General features: G+C 35.5%; 1 non-coding gene across 1 annotated transcript; it reads right to left on the bottom strand.

The window, feature by feature from the left end:
* Nucleotides 1–1,922: 1,922 nt before the first annotated feature.
* On the bottom strand, nucleotides 1,923–2,030 carry LOC126017116 (U6 spliceosomal RNA). The gene has a single exon (XR_007498787.1). It is a non-coding gene; the product is annotated as a U6 spliceosomal RNA (small nuclear RNA).
* Nucleotides 2,031–20,346: the final 18,316 nt, after the last annotated feature.

Below are 20,346 nucleotides of genomic sequence, written 5' to 3'. Positions count from 1 at the left end.
TTCCCTGCATGTTCTTTCCTTATTCTCACTTGTCAGGTGTCATATATAAAAAACCTGGGGAACAATCATACTAGGTCTCTTCTTTACTTTTGCCCACAGTTGATACAATAGATGTTTCCTCAAAGTCCAAAAATCAGAAACTATCTACATAGGCCACTCATTCCAAAGACTTTCCTGGTCCTTTGATCAACACTCAGTCTTCCTTGAATCCATTCATTGATTCCTTGGACATCAAAGCATCTACAGGCTCGGCTCTGCTTCAAGCGCAAAACTTGGGATACAGAGCTGAATTAAAAGTATTGCCTGCTCTCAAAAAAATTATCATTAAAAGGGCAGGCGAGCATATGAACAAGGGAGGACCACAAAGGACTGGAGACAGCTGGTTCAAGTGTCCAAAGAGATGCTACAATAGAACAAGATGCAAGAAACAAGTTGTTTTTCTTGCATGCTCATACAAATCCTTCTGAATACGTTAGCTTGCAGTTGAATCTGGTGGAAATGTTAAAGCAAAATACAGATTTTCTGCTCATGAATATTTGTATCTAAGAAGGAAAATGTAAATATACAGGTTGCATGCCTTGCATTTTGCCTACCCTGATAAAACCCCTGACATCCAGCTTGGTACCCGAACCTGCCAGAAGTAAATACTAAGCTCAGAGCCAAGAGTAATCCCTGAGTGTGGCACAAAAATAAAAACAAAAACAATTACAGTGTATGATGATTTGATTACATATTAAAATTAAATTTTAACTGTGGTTAAAACAGAAATAATATGACTCATTACTTTCTCCTTTATAGCTTAGAGTATATTTTTATATTTTAGATATATTTATATATTTTCAATTGAACATCTGCATTTCATACCAAAAAAATTATACTCTGAACAACTTTTAAAACACGGGAATTTCCTAACCGTATGGGAGAAAGAAGAGTTTAAGAGAAGGGCTAAGGTTCCAGCTATGTACGCAACAGAAGCAGTGACACTCCTACTACAACTCCATAAGTCTGATTCATGTGAATGTTTATATTTGGATTGGATTCAAAGTCATGGACCTTAATTCAATTCAATTCAAAGGAGTGTCAATGGAAATGTATTAAAGAGGAAGTATACTAACCAATTCACATTGTTAAAAATGTACTGAAGTCTGCCCTATCCCTATGACTTATTCCACCCTCTCCTGACCCCTTGTTCTTGTCCCTGAATCTCAACTGATGGCTGCCTCCAGCAACTTCTCAAATAGGTAGTTAGAGACTGCAAAGAAGCAAAACCCAATCACTTTGAACATTTCAGGAAAGAAATAAAAATAGCGAATTTCAAAAGTTATATTTAAGGGGCCAAACAGGTCCTTGGATAAGTGTTACTGGCATTTATGTGCTATTTGTATGCCAATTTGAACAATGCTGTAAATAAATTAAAACTTTTCTCAATTACTTTTTATTACTTGAACAGAAAATACTTGTAAGTTCTCCTGTAGTATTTTCTTTTTTTGTTTGTTTTTGGGCCACACCCGGCGGTGCTCGGGGGTTACTCCTGGCTGTCTGCTCAGAAATAGCTCCTGGCAGGCACGGGGGACCATATGGGACACTGGGATTCGAACCAACCACCTTTGGTCCTGGATTGGCTGCTTGCAAGGCAAACGCCGCTGTGCTATCTCACCAGGCCCTCCTGTAGTATTTTCTAAGGTTAGTGGCTTAAAGGTGAATCACTTTTAAACACAAGAAACTTTTTATTTAAAATATGGAACGCTGGGGCCGGAGAGATAGCATGGAGGTAAGGCGTTTGCCTTTCATGCAGGAGGTCATCGGTTCGAATCCCGGCGCCCCATATGGTCCCCTGTGCCTGCCAGGAGCAATTTCTGAGCCTGGAGCCAGGAATAACCCCTGAGCACTGCCAGGTGTGACCCAAAAACCAAAAAAAAAAAAAAAATATGAAACGCTTCATGAATTTGTGTGTCATCCTTCCTTGCACAGGGGCCATCCTGATCTCTGTATCGTTCCAATTTTAGTATATGTGCTGCCGAAGCGAGCACAACATATATAATTTTTGTTTTGTTTTTGGGTCACACCTGGCAGCGTTCAGGGTTTACTCCTGGCTCTACGCTCAGAAATCGCTCCTGGCAGGCTTAGGGGACCATATGGGATGCCGAGATTCGAACCCCCGTTCTTGTGCATGAAAGGCAAACGCCCTACCTCCATGCTATGGCTCCGGTCCCAACATAAATAACTTTCAAGTAAAGTTTTTACTTTAAAAAACATAAAGCAATGGTAGAGGTCAATATAGCACAACTCTCAAGAATGTGAGCTCCATTTTGGCAATCAGGGGCCCCAGTTTGGTCCCTGACACAAGTTGTTTCTCTGAGAAATACCAGGAGAGTGGTGCCATGAGCACCAGCAAGTGTGATGTGTGATTCTCACCACTTTCCAGCAAAAGCATATTAAGCAAGATAAGGAGGAAGCAACTTGAAGATAGGAGTATTATCATCTCTCTTCACCTTTAATGCTTTTTTTTTTTTTGAGCTACACTCAGCGAAACTCAGTGTTTATCTCCTCCCCCAACTTCTTATTTATCCCACCTGAATGATCAGAATGCCCACACCTAGAATGGGTGGGCAAAGGAGGCTGACTGTGGGGAGAACAAAAATAAGAAGGAGAGTTAGATTCAGCATCAGATTCAGCATCGGCAAAGAAGCATCAGCAAAGAAGCATCAGCAGTAGCATCAGTAAGGGGAGTTAGTAAGCAAGGAAGCCTGGAAAAAGCAGTGGCCGAGAGCGCCAGAGTAGAGAAGTAGCTGCTAGGAAAAGGCTTAGTATAGAAGCCATGTGAGGAAATGTATATGTTAGGTTGGGACCATGAAATGAAGCTATCTGACTCCTGGAACTTCATCTGACTGCTTTGTGAAACTCTCCACCCTCATCCTGCAACCTTCAGACCTGCCAAACCATAGAGGCTGTGGGAGTTGGGCCTAGCTGAGAAAGGCCTCACCATCCCCACACCAACTTTAGGACTCTTTAATTTATGTTAAAACAACAGCTCTGCACTGAGGAAACACTCTTGGTGTCCCCAGGGGATCATATGAGATGCTTAGGGCTGGAACCTGAGTTGAGCATGTGCAAGACAAGAGACCTCCCTCTGCTCTATTGCTCTGGCTCGTCTTGAATGCTCTGTTAATTTTGAGTTGGTTTCCAACTTCTCAGATCTCTAAATGGGCTGAGTTAAATGGGCTTTTATTTCCCATCTACTTACAAAATTCTTTAATATTTTTAAAGCTTACTTTCAGGGACACTTTCAAAACAGTAAGAAACACCTGTTTAATTGGCCAAGTGAATTAAAAAATGTACTCTCACAATTTAGATTTGAACAAAAATGTTATACATAACGCTTAGTCTTGTTTTCTGAGTCTACAAAAACCCAAACACATATAAATTAAAGGAAGTTCAATATCTTTAATATTGTAAAGGTAGGTCTAGTTCCTTGATAGAAAGGAAGTTGGTGGTTTTGCCTCATGATCAGGCTAATTGAGAAATTATAATGATCTCAAGCCATACAAGTGTAAAAACATTCAAGTTCCCACTTATATTTTTTCCCCAGATACATGTTTTCCTGTCCCTATACATGTCTCAAATTATACTCATTGTTCAGGAAACCAGTTTTCCCTATTTGGAAGCCAGGGTACTCTCTTTGAGTCTCAGATTACTTCACTTATTTCCCTTTATATGGTTAATAATAGTTACCTCATTTTAGGGTGCTCCAATTCCAATGTCTTGATTCATCAACTTCACTGTTTAAATAAGAGTTTCCCTAAAGCATACAACACAAAAAGGAATGTGGCTTAGTTTAAAATATTATTTTAAATAATATTTAAAATAGTTTAAAATATTATTATTTGTTCTCAGGTAAGCAAATAACTATTTGTTCCAATTCTCAGTAAAATCCATTGGAAATTGAATATATTCTAATCATGGAGTCATTTAAAAAAGAAATACACAAACAGATATACAACATTGAATATATTCTAATCATGGAGTCATATAAAAGGGAAATACACAAACACATATACAACATATACATATTTACAAAATCCTAAGGAAAATAGAATAAAAGTACAAATATGAAAAGCTAAATACATATTTTACTTTAGTATGATTCTCACTGAGCCATGCAGAAAGAGAGTCATCTTAGGTCATTAAACTCTATGACTTTATTGTACATTTCCCATTTTCGTATCAATTATTGATGCCATAGAGAGAATATTATATCTATAATTTTAAAATTTCCTCAAAGAAATATCACTTTAATATATTTACTCTCATATACCTCTCATTAATATGTAAAAATAAAAATGGTAGTAGCAACTGTGCCACAAAAATATCTATACATTTACTGTTAACATTAAAATTCTTCTTCCTGGGGCTGGAGAGATAGCATGAAGGTAGGGTATTTGCCTTGCATGCAGAAGGACAGTGGTTCGAATCCTGGCATCCCATATGGTCCCCTAAGCCTGCCAGGAGCGATTTCTGAGAGTAAAGCCAGGAGTAACCCCTGAGCGCTGCCGGGTGTGACCCAAAAACTGAAAAAAAAAATTTTTTTTCTTGCCATAGCCAGGAGTAACCCCTGAGGACCGCCGGCTGTGGTCCTCAAACAAAAACAAAAAAAAAAAAACAAACAAACAAAAAAAAAGAAGCGAAAATCAAGGATCAAATACATTTTGAGTGTGCTCATGAATTTATCACTCACACAGACGATGGTTTCTGTTGTGGAGAGTTCCCCAATAACAGCTATTTATGGACCACAAATTGTTTGCCATTAAACAACGTCTTGGCTCTGTTTTCTGCTTACAATATGTCTGTTCATCTTTGATCACCTCCTGCGTCATTTCCCTAAAAATCACTTCAACAATTGAAATAACCAGCCTTCTACTTTCCAAATAATGTTCTCATCGTGAAGAAGAAAACCTGTGCCAGAAAGACAGTGCAGGAGGTAAGGCACTTGTCTTGCATCTGGCCAACCCCTGGTTCAAATGCTGGCACCACATTTGGTATCCTCAGCACTCCTAAGCTCAGAGACAAAAACAGTACCTGAACATGTCTATGTGTATTTCCCCCACAGTAAAAGAAAATAATATAAAAAATAACAAGAAAAAAATAAATGTTAATAACATTATTACCTCTCACATTTCAGGCTGAGTCACTATCATATAACATATTCTCTCGTGAATAATATTCATTTTCCTCATTCCTTCATGCTTTTGTATTTATCAAGCATAATTTCTATTTTCTATCTTGACATAGAAAATATTTATACTTTATTATTTTATTTCCTTCAGCCAAATCCAAACTTCCCCTCCATATTGACCACCCATTCTGAAGAAAACACTGATGGTTATAAAGTAAAAATCCAGTTCCCTACAACTGGCGAGATAGTGCAGCAGGTAAGGCACATACATTGCACACAGCCAAACCACATTTAATCTTGTGTACCACATATGGTCCACTAAGCACTAGTAGCAGTGACCCCTGAAAACAGAGTTTTGTGTAATCTCTGAGCCCAGCAGGTTGTGGCCCAAACACCCAACCCCTAAAAGCTAATCCCATCAAAGAACATGACAACTATATACCAAAGTGTGTTATAAAAAAGGAAAATTATGAGATCTGAGATGACTGCACAATGAAGTCACACAATATTTTTATTGAAAGCAGAGATTTAATATATGCATGAATATTCTAATAGTACAAAGAAAAATATGTATTCAGCATATTATTGATGCACAATTTCATCTTCTTGTCTTGCAGGACATCCTTCATACTACTTTCTACTTCTTGAGTTATTTTGATATAATAGAGTTTTGCTGTACTGGTGAAGGGGGTGCTCTTTTTATGACTGAAATCCAACAACAAATATGTTTGCAATCATGGTGCTTAAATAAAGATATTATTTAAAAGAATTAAAATATCACCAGGAAAAAAGTTGTAGCCACAAAACTATTAAGAAAAGACATTTACACCCCTCTGTTCAGTAGTAGCACTATTCAACCATAACAAAAGTATGGAAACAAATGTGCAAGAACAGATGACTAAATAAAATCATTATAGGGCTATAGAGATAGTACAGGGGGTAGGGATTTTGTCTTGCACATGTCAACCCAGATTTAATCCCAGGCTTTCCATATGGTTCCGTTTGCTGCAAGGAATACTTCTCAGTTGCAGAACTAATGTGGACTCTGAGCATCACTGGGTGTGGACTTCCCAAAAAAGAAAGAAATCATGGTGTACAAATATACACAAGCAGAATACTTCCTGGCACCATGTGTATGTATTAAAAGAGGACATCATGCAATGTGTTGCTACATGGGTAGATATGGAAAGTATCATGCTGATGAAATCAGTCAGAAAGAAAACCACAGGTATTGAATGATGTCTCTCATATGAGGGACAAAAGAAACACTGTAAAGGAATAATAAGCTGCCAAAGTCAACAGGTCCTGAGAACTGATCTGCAGAACTGACCTTACATGGTGAAGTTGGAGGGCGTGGTGTCAGAATGTTGTATGTAGGAAACTTTATCATTAAAATCACTTACAATTATCAGCCTCCTACTGACCAAATAATGTTCTCATTATCTATCATTAAATGTAAATCACATGTCAAATAAATAAAAGTTGTGGCCACAGATTTTTAACTGCTTATCAATTGAAAACAACTGATAGACTAATCATTACAGAAGTACTTTTCTGATGGTTTTTCAAATTGTGATGAAATTACAAGTTGCTATTTTTATTTCTTATTTAGACCATGACTCCTAAATTAGATCATAGAAAACAGTACACATGGCATGTCTTTCTAGATGTTCTAAAATATTTTTTATGTGAAGCTGGCTTGCAATAGGGGAACTAATGTACATCCATTTTTTCTATTTTGATTACTTTTTGGGGCCACATACAGTGGCTCAGGGCTTGCTCCTTGTTCTGTGCTTAAGGGTGCCAGAGACTGAACCTAAGGTAAGTGTACTGCCTGCTGTTCTCAATCTCTATCTCTCTCTCTCTCTCTCTCTCTCTCTCTCTCTCTCTCTCTCTCTCTCTCTCATTCTTCTCCAATGTTAAACATTATTGATGAGCAAAAAATACATGTTCGAGAATAAAAAGAGGTTTGAGTTTGGCTTGACAAAAATACATGTTCAATATATATTATCTTAAAATGAAAGATAAGTTTATTTACACATATATTATCATATATGGAAATATATAAATATTAAGATATTAACTTATATGGAAAGCTAAGTTTATTTGCCAAGACTCAGAACCAACTTACTGTTCTGAAGCAGTAAATTATTCTCTGAATAATCTTATTATAATAACCATAATTCAGCACACTGTAATTACCTATTGTATAACTATCCAGGCGATTTACTTAATAAAGCTCAGAGTTTTTGCTTCTTTAGCAACAAAATTGTTTATATCACATAAATAAGAAACAGCATGGAGGATAAATGATAAAATAATATATTCTGTTTAAGTCATATATTTCACCTACTGTTTAGGGACATGTACCTTAGTCATTGTACTTCCTTAGCACTATTCTTGAGAATTATTCAGAAGACCCTTTTCTGTACCCTGAGGAAGACAGATCTATATTTTGACTTGGTGTTTGTACAAGAAACATCTTCCTTTGAAATTCCTCACTCTGCAATAATTCTTATAAAAGAGGCTTAGAGTCAAGTTGTTTTATTTTCTCAAATATTACAGAATGATGCAGGAACATTAGTTTTCACAAGAAATGAACTAAGATATCTGCATCATGTGTATTGTGTATTAGATATCTAGCATCAACTTATCTTGTTTAATCTTCACCACAATCATAGGCAAGGGATTATCATTTTCTTCATTTTTCAGAGGTCAGCTGATGCATAAGGAATGCATTATTGGTCCAACATCACCCAACCAATTAGTGCTGTAACCAGGACTAACCTCAGCTGGCTTGACTCTGGAGGTCATTCCTTTTTTCACCTAGAGGATACAACAACCTGAAAATAAATAACACAGCAACAGAATCTATACTTTTAGGAAATGAAAATAAAATGTAGTGAGCTAACCTCTAAGGAAACAATATAAAATGAAGTTAAGCATCCCTGAATGATTGAGAATGGTACTAGAGACATAAGAGATATTAAAGAATCATCTTGTAATCATGTGTCTAGAAGTTCCAATAACACAAATGAAGTCATCACAAAGTCATGCTTCTTTTCTAGCTCTTCGAAACAGTGATCCAAGTCACCTGGATGGCTTTCCACTAAAAATTCTGACCTTAGGGCCAGAATGATTGAAAAAAATAACTTTCCTTTTATAGAAGGTCATCTACAGAAATTCATTTTCATTTGAGGTTTATGGAAAACAATCTGAGTAGATTGGTTGACTTTAGATATTTTATCTCTCAGCTCACCAACATGACAGACAACTACTTGCCAGATGCATACATGGAGCACGTGCAACATGATTAGTCCAAGAGATATACAATGTGTCAATATAAAATATACAATATGCAATTTAGGAATAAAAAAAGCACATCAAGTATCTATTAATAATTTGTATCTTTACTTATATATTGAAATGAGAATATTTTGTATGCCAAAAATATATTATTTGACCTACTTCTTTTAACTTTAAGACATAAAGGTGGCACTGAAAGATTAAAAATTAAGGGTATGATTTACATTATATTTTTATTATGAATTTCCACTTAAAAAAGTAATGGTACGATGTATACTTTATAGTATATTATAGTATTCTGTTATATACATTATATAGTATTATATTTTAGTATTGTAGTATATAATTATCATTAAATCTTCATTTTCAAATCCGACATAATGCTTAGTTCCCAATTAAGTGCATATTATTTATTCAGACGTATTTTTGCATGTAAATTCTGTATTGAGAAAACAGCTATAGTATGTTGGTGCAATACACATAAAACAGTTGCAAAGCATTGGAGCCACCAACTGTTCAAAAGTGGCAATACCCAGCTAATTCAATCCTTTTTCTTGAAGAACAAGAAGTAAACATCTGTGAGAAACAGCTCCATAAAGAATACTATGTTGAAAATGAAATATAGACAACATTCTTGATTCTATTTTAAACTTATGTGATTTATCTATCTATGAAAAATAGTCTAGCATTTTATTGAGGCCTATGTGCAAAATAGATGAAATATTTCACATACACAAGATTGTAAGTCTACAACAAATTTAAAAACCTCAAATAAATATCAATCATATCTTATTTCCTGTTTGAAAACTTCAACTCATTGGAATCTGAAAATAAATGTTTTATGTAGCAGGGAGGGAAAGCAGATTATATATATTTTAATAATAAATGCTTTTTAGTTTGACTTTTTTTAATTTAAATATTTTGGGGTTATAGCTCCACAGGGCTCTTTAACATGCAACTGTTTACTAAAGAAAGTTGTGTTTGTTAGTTATTTCAACTGCCAGTGGATGCTTCATTTTGGACTAAGTGGCCTCTCCCTGGAGAAATTGAAGGTTGGTGGACCTTCTTCAGTCTCAGAGACACTGGCTACTTTAGTGAAAAATAAATGTCAAGCTTTCTTAGTTGAAAAAATATCTGTGTCTTCTGTCTAGGGTGGGAAACTAAGATGAGACAAAATATCTAGAAACTTAAATATTAACATACCCAACCTCTATATTCAACCTCTGAATTAAGTCAGTCCAATTTGTCCTCCATGTGCGCGTGTTTAGCAAGTCCAGCCAGGACATAATGTAGTTCTGGGAGATTTTCTTCTACAAAGGACATTTGGACACTTTAAGCCCCCTATCTATGGTGACTATGATCAAGAGAGCATCCTGAACATCTCCAGTATCAACTACATAAAAAGTACTACCAAACACTGGTTTTACTTCCTGCCAAAATCAACGTTAGCTCTTTGGTGACGCCTGGAAGAAATGCATGTCCCGGTTTCTGTGCTCAGAGAACTCGCAATGCTGGCTCTGGAGCCATAGCGCAGTGGTAGGGTGTTTGCCTCGCACACGGCTGATCCAAGACGAACCTTGGTTCGCTCCCCTGAGTCCCATATGGTCTCCTAAGCCAGGAGCGATTTCTGATCGCACAGCCAGGATTAACCCCTGAGCGTCACCGGGTGTGCACCCAAATAAAAAACAACCCCCCTCCCCCCCCCCAAAAAAGATCTCAAAATGCTGTATGGTGTCTTTGTGCATTAGGAAAGAATCATTAAGAACCGGGGTTTTACAAAACTTAAGAAGAGAGACGAAAACCGTGTTTGGAAATTTAAGCAGTTATTTTGAGACATAAATATCTTTGAACAACTTGAGTAATCGTAATGGTTAAAGAGATTTTGTAGAACTGTAGGAAGTTGCACATCTCTTTTTCTTGGTGTATTCAAATCAAGTATCTTAGAACTTTAGCAATTCAGGTTTTCTAATTTTTGCCTGAAAAATGTGACCAAAATATCTTCTAGTAGCATATTATTTACAAATACTTGAAAATAATCAAATAGAAAATAAGTACCACAAACAAGGAGGAAGAAGAAAGCGCAAAATTTTGTTCTAAGACAAAAGAAAATATTTGTCTTGTTTATTTTTTCATGTACCAAATATGCTACTAGAAGATTTTTTGGCTACTAGAGCTATCAATTTGTCAGTAAAACTCAGTATTTAAATCTGCTTAGTTAGTTTAGAACTGAACATTTCTAAATTTTATTCGGATTCCTTATTTTTGCACATCAGTTATGACATAAGTTTACATTATGAATTGAACTTGTGCACAAAAAAATCTGAAGACAGGGACCATGCATGTCGGAGGTCTTGGGTTTGATCACATACACAAAAAATACTGTTTTTTTAAATGTCTACTTGTTTAAGTGTAATCTCTAAGTGTGTAAATTTTGAATGTGTCATATTACTATTGCAACAATGCCAAATGGAAAACCATTCAAGGACTATTGTCAGGAAGAGTATTGAAAACAAGTTAAAAAAAGTTTAGCCAAATGGTATTCTTCTGAGTAGAAAAAAAAGATGAAACATTTGCTCTACTGAGATGTTGTGGCAAAACTGACACTCATGTCACAAGAATGACAGAGAATAGGGGTTCTGTAATGAGAGTGGCCAATGGCTGTATGTTTGCATGGAAGAGGAGGAACCAGGAAGGACTTGGAAGGATCATTAACTTGGACTAATCAAAGGAAAATGGTAATATGTTCCAAACAAGATAAAATAAAAAGAATAAGACAATGAAAACAAGAATTCTAGATTGAAAGAATACTGAGATATAACAATGGCACTAATAGATAGTAATAACAATATTGAGTGATAAATGGATCACAAATCTGAACTCAAGCAATCTGTATCACAACCTGTTTCTACCATATTACTTACACATATTGAAAATAATCAAATAGAAAATAAGTACCACAAGGAGGAAGAAAGTGCAAAATTTTGTTCTAAAACAAAAGGAAATATTTGTCTTGTTTATTTTTTTTATGTACCAAATATGCTTGAGTGCCTACTACATGCAAGCCTCCAAGGTAAATATCAGGAAGGACTCAGAAAAAACTCTCTGCCCTCAAGGAATTCACAGCCCTACAGGGAAGAACAGCACACAAATACACTTCTTTTCTCAAAGAAGGAAGAGGGCCATTTCCTTAGAAGAATATGGTTATTATTTGTCTTCCCTTTTTCTCCTCTTACTTACCTATGTCTCTCCTTTACTTTCCTCCCTCCTTTCACCCTCCCCTTTTTCTTCCTTCCTCCTTTCGTTCCCTCCTTCCTACCCTCTCTTCTTCCTTCTTTCCTCCTTCCTTTCTTCCTCCTCACCCTATCTTCCCTTCCTCTCTTCCCTCCCTCCTCCCTTTCCTTTCTTCTTTCCCTATCTTCCTCTTTCCTCTCCTCCTTCTTACCCTCCCTTTTCTTCTTTCTTCCCACCTTTTCTTCCTTCCCTCCCTCCCTTCTTCTCTCTTTTCTTCTTTCCCTCATTTGTTCCTTCCTTCCTACTTTTCTTCCTTCTCTTTCCATTTTTCAGTGCTTATTTCAACTGGCTATACTGAAGGAAATTGTTTAACTAAAATATTATGCTTTTGTAGCATAATAACATGAATAGCACTGAGTCAATCATTAGGAAGGGATTTAAGTCATTTTTCTATTCAGAAGTTAATAGTCTAGTCAATTGTCAAGATACTTGCTATTGTGGTTAATGAATTGTACACAAATATTCATAAACTCAGAAACATGAGTTATGTTCAAAAGCAATATTTGTTCCTGCAATATTATATTTACTAAATAAAATTAGCAGCCATACTAAAATGATAGAGTACATGTTAAATTCTTACTATCCAGAGATATCTCATATCTAAAACAAATTAAATATCCCCTTTTATGTACCATGATACAATTTCTTCTGATAGGAGCTAAAAGAAAACAAAAGTAAACTATCTTTCAAAGTACCAGCTTTAATATTGCTGTGAATCTTATAGCCAGTTATTAGAGTTAATTCAATTAAAGTGATTCTGTTGAATTCGATCAAATCACTTTGTGTGTCTATAATCAAGCATAATCAAAACAAATTCCAATATTGATTTGAATAAATGTAAACACTTTTTTCCTTTCAAGTTACAATAAGATGAAACAATTAAATGCCAATGCAGTCAGTTACTGTTTTTGTATCCATGGTATTCCCCACTGATAACATCAAAAAAGAATTACTGATTTGGTGTCAATACCTTCAAGACTATTATTTTCCAAGCACAGATGGGCACCTGCAGCTGGAGCTCATCTGGCTGAGTAGATCAGTGAAGCAAGTGCCACGTGCCACTGGGAGTCACAGCGTGCGAATTGGCATGTCTCCTTTCCTCAGGCAGATCATTGCCAGCTTACGTCTTCATGTGCTAAATGAACTCTTTACAGTTTTACTCTTAAACAGAGAAAGTCAATCCAATATTCAACATTTAAAAATTATTTCATTTGTTTTTCTTTTTGAAGAAAGAGTTGATATGTCCTAAACTATATTATGTCATCTAACTATAGTTTTAGCTGATTCAAGGAAATCTCTTGGAATGCAGGTATGAAAGACAATTTACAGTCTGTTCATTCAAGAGATTTTTTTGTGTATATGTGTGTGTGAGAGAATTCTAACGAGAGAAAAATAATTCTATTTTTTATTGTATCTTATTGTTTCCACCCACTTTCAGTCTTGAATGTGTGAAGAAGATAAATTTCTAAGTGCTATTCTGTCATCATTGCAAGGAAACAGAAATTCCAAAGTTGAAAATTGGATTAAATATACTACCACATATATTAGAAAAACTCTTTGGGTTTATTAGACTTTCATAGGATCTTAGATCTTCTGATCTAGACTAAGGACTAAGAAGCACTGTATTAGAGATTTGCAATCCCCGATTCTTGGTCCGCTTCAGAGGATTTCATATTGGCCAAATGCTTTATTTTCAAATGACAAAACAAACTAGCTTAAGTAAAAATCTGATATTCAGTTGATTTACACATGTGAGATTTTTCATGTTAAAGCTGGACCTGTAACATAGTGAAGTAAGTTTGCTCACTCATATCCCTACAGATACACACAAACAGACACACACACACACATCTCCCCCCAAAAGTGCCCACTGAAAACTCAATAACTTGAACAGAAAAATGCAGCGTTGCCTTATCAGTAAGAAAAGGGTTCTCTGGTCTCGGGTGAATCAGTTCTGACCTGGGAATCCAACACTCCCTCTGAAGGTGGGTCAGTTTCCATCGTGAAGATTAGAGAGAGAAGACAAGACTTTGATTAATTCACTTCCAACAGTCTTATTTTCTCTCCCACCTGGGAATCAAAAGAAAAAAAGAACAAGGACAGTAGTAAGTACATTTGTGAAAATTATTTTGTCTCCAATGAAGTCACTAATAAAACGGTTTAAGTAATCTCTTGGTTTAGCTAATACAAGGTTTAAGTAAGCTCTTGCTAGCTGTCAATTCTGTTAAATTGGGTGTTTCTTTAGGGGTAAGAGCATCAAATGAATTGCCCAGAAATTCAAAGAACTATTCCTGATATTATGACTCTTAGAGGCATGTACTCAGCTCCAGGCCTCCTGGTAGAAGGAAGATACAGAGGGAGGGGGCCACAGTTGCTTCAAAACCAGTATACATGTACCTGAAGTGTGGTCAGATCAGTGTCTCCAAAGGAAATCATAGAGGGTCACAGATGAGGGGCCCATCAGGGAAATGGTAATTCTGGGTGGTGGATGCAGCAAACATGATCTTCTGCATGAAAGGCAAATGCTTTACCTCCATGCTATCTCTCCAGCCCTTATTTTAGAATTCTTTAAGTCATTGTTTCTTAGTTATAATGAGGCATCTATAAATCTGTAGAAATCAAACTGAGCCTATCGAGCCTTCTCTGTCTATCTTAACTTATTTTTTCATTTTAAAGTTTGTCACTTTCAGACAGTGGAAGTATTTATTGAACATACAGACTATACATTTGATATTTTTCTTCAATTCTAATTACTCACATTCATTTAGGGGTCATCATGATGCTTTGATTAAAAAAAAAAAACTGATATCTGATCCCTAAAGCAGCTTACAAGTAGTTCATCCAAGGTCTGACTTTCTTGTTCTTTCCACTCCATTATACCATTATAACACTGTCTATTTTAGTTTCTCTTATTGTTCTTCATCCTGATTTAAAATTAACCATCTTAATCTTAGAAATACATTTGTATTTTGATGAGTTCCTGCAGATCAGGCTTGTGTTCTTAATAAATACTGTTTCATCAATAATTTTATAATCACAGATTTTAGTTGAAAATTGCAAAATAACTATTAATATTCACTCATACATGAAGTTATAGGCCTTTCAGTATAGAGAAAAGTATAATAATTACCTCAATTTTCATTTTTAAATATACAATATAATTACAAATTGGAAAATAATCAAAATAAATGAGCTATTATATGAAATTATACCTGCTACTTGTTTACAAGTAGACTTTATACATTAAGGAAAGGAATCATACTAAATTAATGCAATGTCCTCATTATTATGCCATGTTGTCAGCTAATGTCATAAAAGTGCTTCAATACTAAGGGATTACTTAATTAAAGCTATGTTTGCATAAGAGAATGACGAATAGTATCTATGCTTATGTGGTATCACCTTGAAACATACTACTACCACCAACACATTCTTTATGCAAATATTTTTACTTGCAGATTAACTTGGGGCAATTCTTTAAAATACATTCTTTAAGTGAATCACTGTGAGATCACAGATACAAAGTTGTTCATGATTCAGTTCCAGTCATACAATGCACAACACCCTTCAGCAGTGCACATTTCCTGCCAATGACCGGTTTCCCTTTCACACACATCCCACTCTCCTCTCCTCTCTCTTTCTCTCTCCTCTCCCTTTTACACATTGTGCTTTGTAATATTGTTACTGAAGGGCTATCATGCATATCACTTTAACTACTTTACCTATTTTCAGCACCCAGTTCTTGTCCAGAGGGATCATTTCTAGGTACCATTGTCATACTGTTCCCTCTTCTCCATAACTTCATTCTCACATTATTTGTGGAAGCTTCCTATTATGAACTGTTTCTTCTAGCCTTCTTCTCTATTGTCTCGATATTGATGCCATACTATATTTTTTATATCCCACAAATGAGTGCAATCATTCTGTTTATACCTCTCCCTCTGACTCATTTCACTCAGCAAAATGTTCCTATATCCATCCATGTATAAGCAAATTTCATGACTTCCCTTTCCTAATAGCTGCATAGTATTCCATTGTATAGATATACATTGTTTCCAAGTATCTTTTGAGGAAAAAGACAAAAGGTTTAGTTGAGAACAGTAACTCAAAGAAATCCATAAATATAAAAGAGAAAGTGACAAAATCCCCATAGTGGGCATGCTATTGAGATGTCCTAATCTTTCTGATCCCTAGCATTTACACATACTAATAACATGCATGATATTCAGGAAATTAATGCATCTACTCTTGTGATCGGGCTGGGTTATATGACATCATTAACCTTGCAACAGGCAATTAGTTTGGGGAGATTGACCTAATCAGATGAGTCCTTTAAAAGGCAAAAGAAATTAGGAGATTGATTCAAAGCAAGTGTGCTTCTTCTATTACTAGCTGGAAAGGATAATGTGGCAAGGGAAAGAGGTGAGTCAAAGGGAGTCTAGAGGTTTGACAATCAGCAAAGAAACAGCAAAGGCGTAAATTCTTCCAATAACATGAATTAGCATGGAGAATGAAAAATGCTAAACTCTAAGGTATGTCTGAATTTCTGACTCATGAGATTATCCAAGCTAACAAAAGAATGATGTTATTGACTAGGGAAATAGATACTCATCCAGAGAAAGGATATACACACCTTAAAGCTGGCCTGAGCAAAGCCATTCTGTAAATGTAGTGTTTATGCACAGAATTCTAGAATACTAGGATTCATGTGGGTTTATAAGAATACGAAGTTTTGTTTCTCAGCTGTAGTACATGAAAAATGTGTAGAGTCCCAATTTAACAAGTAACTTCAATTTGAACAAATTCCAAGAATTACATGGAGTTCCACCTTGACTCATTTTTTCCCAAGATGTTGTAGCAGATAGTCATCCAAGACTATCTGACATGATGGGAAATCCCCATCATACTTTGCTTCTAAACCCAAATCCATGGTATGGCAGTAAGATGTGCTCTGAATCTGCAAAATAACTAGCTTTATTTTATTTACTACTCAAGAAAAATAATTTTAGTATTTCAGCATTCTTCACTAAGAATTTATATATATACATATATAAGGAGAAACATAACTGCAAAAGTCTAAAGGACTTGATAACTTTTATTATCTTACAATTTTTTATGCCTCAGTGATGACTGTGAAGTAATTTCATTGAATTGTGTTGAGCAAATAAAACAGTTCTGAAATGTAATACATTAAAATGGCTATTTTTAAATAATATAAATGCTACTGAACATATTTTTGAGTGACATTTATTGACAGTCCTGCCACTGTACCAAGCTTTTTATAGGAAGTGTGTAATTGAAACATTCTAAAGCCATGAAGTCCTTATTAATACTAGCATATTGTTCTATGTTACACTTCAATATAAAATGTGTTTTAAATTTTGTTTGTACTTGAAATTCATTATTTGTCTTTTGAAGTGATAGAAATGAGATTTTTCTTTTGTTACCTCTAGCTCAGATTGATCAGGATATAAAACGTGCTGACTGAACAAATTGCCCCACACGCTGAACACAAGTTTTGCATGGAAGAACACCTGATTCAATCTCCAGTATTCATCAGGATCAGCCCCTACATGTGGCCCAAAAGTAAAACATAAACAAGAAAAGAACACTTTCATCACACTGAGAACTTTCAAAGCATATTTTAAATTTTATTTATACCCAGAATACTAAATATAAAACAAAGTAAAGATAGTAAAAAATGTTCATATATGTAACATAAATATCACTTTTTAAAAACATTTAAGCATAGACTTAAAAAAACATACATATATTTTATATAAATCTTTATATATATGTATATATATATTCCTTTTATTGGGAACATTGTGAATTACAGGTCCTTCATAGTTGTATTTGAGGCATATAGTGATAGTGAATTTGGGTCATTCCCACCACCAGTGTTGACCTCATGCCACCACCATTCCTAGCATGATCCCATAATTCCACCCTTAGCACCCTGGTCTACCAGTGTAACAGGTTCATTTTATATTTAGATTGTTATAGCTTGAGTCTCTTGATTTTATTATCCTATTCTATTATTGTTGTTGTTGTTGACTTTGGCTTGGGTATTTAGTTCTGACCTTTTTTTTTTTTTCCTTTCACCCAATGCACCTGAGATCAGTTGGCCCCTGGGCCCCATCTACTTTTTCTTTCTTTTTGCAATTTGTAGAAATATGTAGAAATATAAGGTAAAACAAAGTATTACATGTCCCAAGGGTCTATGAAAAAGGCAGGAGCCCCTATCTAAAAGATAAAGATATTTTAAAAAAGAAAATTTTTATTCCCAACTTTTTATTCAGTATGGAAGAGAACTGTCACCTGATACTTTTGAAGAACTAAAATAATTTTCATCTTTAAGTATTTTACATATTTGCAAAATAAATCATAATTTTCCCTTCCTATTCTTAAGGACTCCATATTATTTGAACCTTTCCAAGATTAGTAGCAAAAATGACTGGTACTTTTTTATATTGTGGTCTGTACCATGTTAGTCACTACAGCTATTGCCTCTGTCTATATATTATTATGTGATTTTTTACCAGAAGTCATCTTAAGTTGGAGAAATATATTTCTCTTATGTAGGTGCACCCTAGAATGCTTTATATATTACATACTCTAGGGAATAATGCTAAACACAATTTTACATGAACATGGTGGACTAACTGCCTGCAGACAGTGACAGCAAAAAGTAAAGAGACAAAGCCAAGATTTCTGCAAACTTTCCTTCTGAAAACAAAAAAAAAATTTAATGGAAGAGGCAAGAGTCAAGGGAAAGATATAAAAGCTCCATTTAAAATGAGATAAAAATAAAATACTTAAAATTCAAATAAATTGAGAAAAGATTGGGCTAGAGAACAGGCCAAGTAGATGTAACAAACCAAGAGTACATTAGCTCACAAAAATGATTTTATTTTTCTCTCACTTATAAAGTGACTTATAGTCTAAAGGTAAGCAGGCAAGGCTGGTAATTCTGGAATGTTTTCTATGGAAGGTTTTTCTGATCTCTTTGAGAGCTTCCCCTTGGCTACATATTCAAGTTGGCTCACTATAAGCACAGAACAGGATAGTGACCAAGCCTTCATCCTACAATTTGCCTTCAATACCTCTCCTGACAAAGTTTAGCACTGTGCCAGTTGGCAGAGAAGATCCTTAAAGCTCAAACACCCTGTTTGCAGAAGAGATTATAAGGGATGATTTTGGAGCTGAAAGACCCGAGTTGATAAAAGGCACAGATATAAGGTTATCTGAGAATTGTTCCCTAATGATGACTGCATAGCTTTTGAAGTCTCATTTTTTAGCAGGTTTTTGGCACCTGGATACCATGTTTGTGATGTTCCTGGAAATCTACTACTCACAAATTTTTCAAGTTTACTTGATTCCAGTGTGTCCACATGAACATACCTTCTCTGGTACAGTTCTTCAGCTTCCCAAGTCCAATTTTCAGATGCTTGTGCTCTCAAGTTTAATTGTGGTTCCGTAGAGGCCACCCTAAGTCAGCAGATTTGGATGAAAATGAAGTGCCCTTTAGATGCTTCCTATAGAGTTGGCATCTGCTTTCTGACTAACATATATATAAAGAGGCTATGGATGATACTATCCCCTATGGTTTAGAAAACGCTGATTTTGCCAAAACCGAGATCTCCAAATACTGTCAATCAGTGCATTTGAAATTCATTGTAGAGAATACACAACCTTCCTTTAGAAATGACTCTGTGATAGCACAGTGGTAGGGTTCAATCCCCAGCATCCCATCTGGTCTCCCAAGCCTGCTAGGTTTATTTCTGAGCACAGAGCCAAGAGAAATTCCTGGGTATTACCGGGTGTGATCCAAAAATCAAAAGTAAAAAAAAAAGAAATGCACTCCCTTTCACTTACACTCACCACATTGCTAATCCTTAGCTAACATTTTCAGCCTGTCATGTTTGTTTCTTTGACATCTATTCCACAGTGATAAGCCAAAAAAACATATCAGTGTATTTATTATTGCAGCATCCCATTTCCCCATAATAGTGTTTGCATTAATTTCAGTACCACTTGAACTGCTCAAATAGCAGCAATTCAAACAACAGATGAGTTGATATTTCTTTCCCAACAGACTTTCTGAGATGGCAACTCGTCATTCTCATTACCAAAAGATCAGCCAACTACATGGGAGAAAACTCACCTTAATTCAACTTTAAATTGAAAGGAGCAACAACTAGTATAGCCTGCACCCTTCAGCTCCTGCTTCAGCAACATCAAACTCTGAAGACAGAATAACTGACTCAATACAACAGCACCTAGACAAAATCAAGACACCTGCATTAAGTCCATATAATTGGAATCGCTGAAACACTGACCACTGATGCAAAATAAACCTCCTAAAAACCCTAAAATTACAGTAACAAGTGAAATAGAAAAGCACTCCATTTGGAACCTATGTAGAGTGCTCCAGTATGAAACTTATATACTATGCATTCAATGTATCTGTGTTCTCCAGAGACATACATACACACGTCACACACATAAAAGGTATGTGTATATAATTGCTTTTCTTGTGTAAATAAGACATATTCCTTCAAAGTCCTGATTCT

Source organism: Suncus etruscus, chromosome 8 (assembly GCF_024139225.1).
Source record: "Suncus etruscus isolate mSunEtr1 chromosome 8, mSunEtr1.pri.cur, whole genome shotgun sequence".
Lineage (NCBI taxonomy): Eukaryota > Metazoa > Chordata > Mammalia > Eulipotyphla > Soricidae > Suncus > Suncus etruscus.
Note: the sequence above shows the minus strand (reverse complement) of the source record. Positions and strands in the feature narration are given on the sequence as shown.